Raw genomic sequence first — 2,742 nt, 5'->3', positions numbered from 1 at the left:
CGCTGGCCGCCGGATCTCGCAGCCTCACCACAAAGCCATCGAGCCCGCAATGGCCTTAAAATGGGAGAGATTTTCACTTCCCGGCCTCTGCAAACATGGTCCTCCGAATTTTTTAAATGAGTATCAAGATATTTCTTGATGAGAGGTTACACCACACACCAAGCTTGATCCTCAATAAACGGAAAAAAACCATTGCGCATCACCTGTCAATTCTGGAATTTGAATTCGGGTTGCTAGGCTGCACAACCGCATGCCCAAACCACTGAGCAAGGACCCCATCGGTTTAATCCAACGATTTCTACATGGTAGATGTGGGCTACCCTCTGACTGTCGATCCTAATGTGGTGCTGAGAGAGGCGAAGACCATCTCCACTGCCAACTATCGCTACCGCAACGTGAGTGCGGGCGGCGCTACTGCTGCCAACGACGTAACGCAAGGTGTAAACCATGAGCTACACAAAGGTTGCACTTCGCTCGATACCCGTAAGAAATCTCAAATCTCATTGTCATATGTACATTAGGTGTTCTAGTGCTAGGCTTAAGATCCTGTGACATTTTATCTCTAAAGATTAATACTACAGGCTGACGACGTGCTCATCGACAGAACTGGAAGGCGAAGGTGCACTAAGGTGGTAGATAAACCGGAACATTGCAGTCGCCACTCATATGTTAGCTAGTGTGCACGGCAACGCAACCTAACCGACCAACACCATTTCGTGTGCCAAGACACATGCACATATGTATGCACCGCTGCATGACGAGACCAAGAGAAAATGTGGCTCGTTACCATTCCTCTACGAGCTACGTGCATCGCCAGCACCTGCAACATGCATTGCATGCACTCGTCCTAGGCTGATGAGCTCATCCCCGACACCGGCGAAAGACATGTTCTCGCGCGCCACCGGCGAGTGCTATAAAAACACGTCTACACATGCATGCTTGAGCGCAAGCCGGTGTGCGTAGATCGTTCGGTCGACATGGCTTTCTCTCCCAGCGCATAGCCGGCGATCACTGTAATCTTGCTGGTGCGCGGCCTGTTCACCGCCTTGCCGGCGATGTCGGTCGACGTGGGCGACATGCTGATGATGGATAGGTTCCGTCAGTGGCAGGCCACGCACAACAGGTCTTACCTGAGCATGGAGGAGAGACTGCGGCGGTTCCAGGTGTACCGCCACAACGTGGAGTACATCGACGCCACCAACCGGTGCGGCGACCTCACCTATGAGCTCAGCGAGAACGAGTTCGCCGACCTCACCCGGGAGGAGTTCCTGGCGAGGTATGCTTCGTCCTACGATGGCGCCAGTGATATGGGCACCACGATGCCCACAGGCGGTGGCAACGCCGATCTGTGGTGGTCTGGCGGTGAGGATAACTCCTTGGAGGCTCCGCCTCCGCCCAACATGGATTGGAGGGCCAAAGGCGCCGTCACGCTGCCCAAGTCCCGAAGCTCATCATGCTGTACGTAAAGATAGATCCCCATCTTGATCCAGCATGTTTTTCACGTTCAGTGGGATTTCCATGACATTCACTGCATTTCATTAATTTCACTAGTCTTTGAAATATTTGCCTTTTGGCCAAAATATTTCAGCAATTTCAGTAGTACACATGAAGATCAAATATCTATTTAAGTTCAAATTAATATTTTGGCCTTTTGGCCCAAACGCAAACCGAAATTCACTGAATTTCAATGATTTCGGTTGGTGCTGAAAATTTTCTGAAACTGAAAACCTCCCAGTTCAACCTTAGCCTGTGATTTGTGAAGCATGCACGGTGATTAACCATTGTTTTGTCCCTGGATGAATGGATGCAGCCAGCTGCTGGGCGTTCATGACAGTTGTGACGATTGAGACCCTGAACTGGATCAGGACAGGGAAGCTAGTGTCGCTCTCGGAGCAGCAGATGGTAGACGGCGACCAGTACGACGGCGGGTCCAACCGCGACCGCGGCCTTACCACGGAGGCGGACTATCCATACACGGCGGTGAGGGGCCCCTGCAACCGCGCCATGTCCGCCCACCACGTCGTCCAGATCAGCGGCAGCGGCGTGATCCCACCCAGGAACGAGCCCGAAATGCAGCGCGCCGTTGCCGGGCAGCCCATTGGCGTGGCCATCGAGGTTGGCAGCGGCATGCAGTTGGCGTCTACTCGGGCCCGTGCAGGACAGCATTCGCTCACGCCGTCACCGTCGTCGGCTACGTCGTCCACGCAGGGGTCAAGTACTGGATCGTGAAGAACTCGTGGGGGGCAGACATGGGCGAGGGCGGCTACATCTGCAGATCACCTACCCGAAAATGGCGAGGTGAATGTACCTAGTGGGAGGCAGCATCATTGATGTACTTCATCATGTGTAAGTGTATTGTAACGTACAGTACGTATCATCGTCGATTCCACCGTAATACGACGTACAGATCATCGTCAATTCCACCGTAATACAACATACCGTACGTGGTGCATTGTACGTGAAACCATATATCATGCTCATTTATGCAATGAAGAGGAAAAGGAGAGGAAAAAATGCTTCATGCGCGGTAAAACTAGATATGCTTAAAGCATATGACAGAGTTGAGTGGCATTACCTTGAGGCAATGATGACCATACTGGGCTTTGGCGATTCGTTTATCAGACTCATTATGAAGTGTGTTTCATCAGTCAGGTTCTCGGTCAAGGTGAATGGTGCTCTCCTTCCGTTCTTTCAGCCAACCAAAGGACTTCGCCAAGGGGATCCAGTATCTCCCTTTCTATT

General features: G+C 51.9%; 1 pseudogene; it reads left to right on the top strand.

The window, feature by feature from the left end:
* The first annotated feature begins 956 nt into the window (after positions 1-956).
* LOC123098156 (ervatamin-C-like) lies at positions 957-2,418 on the top strand (annotated as a pseudogene).
* The last annotated feature ends 324 nt before the right edge of the window (positions 2,419-2,742 follow it).

The sequence above is a fragment of the Triticum aestivum genome, chromosome 1B (genome assembly GCF_018294505.1).
Source record: "Triticum aestivum cultivar Chinese Spring chromosome 1B, IWGSC CS RefSeq v2.1, whole genome shotgun sequence".
NCBI lineage: Eukaryota > Viridiplantae > Streptophyta > Magnoliopsida > Poales > Poaceae > Triticum > Triticum aestivum.
This window is presented reverse-complemented; position numbering and strand designations above follow the sequence as displayed.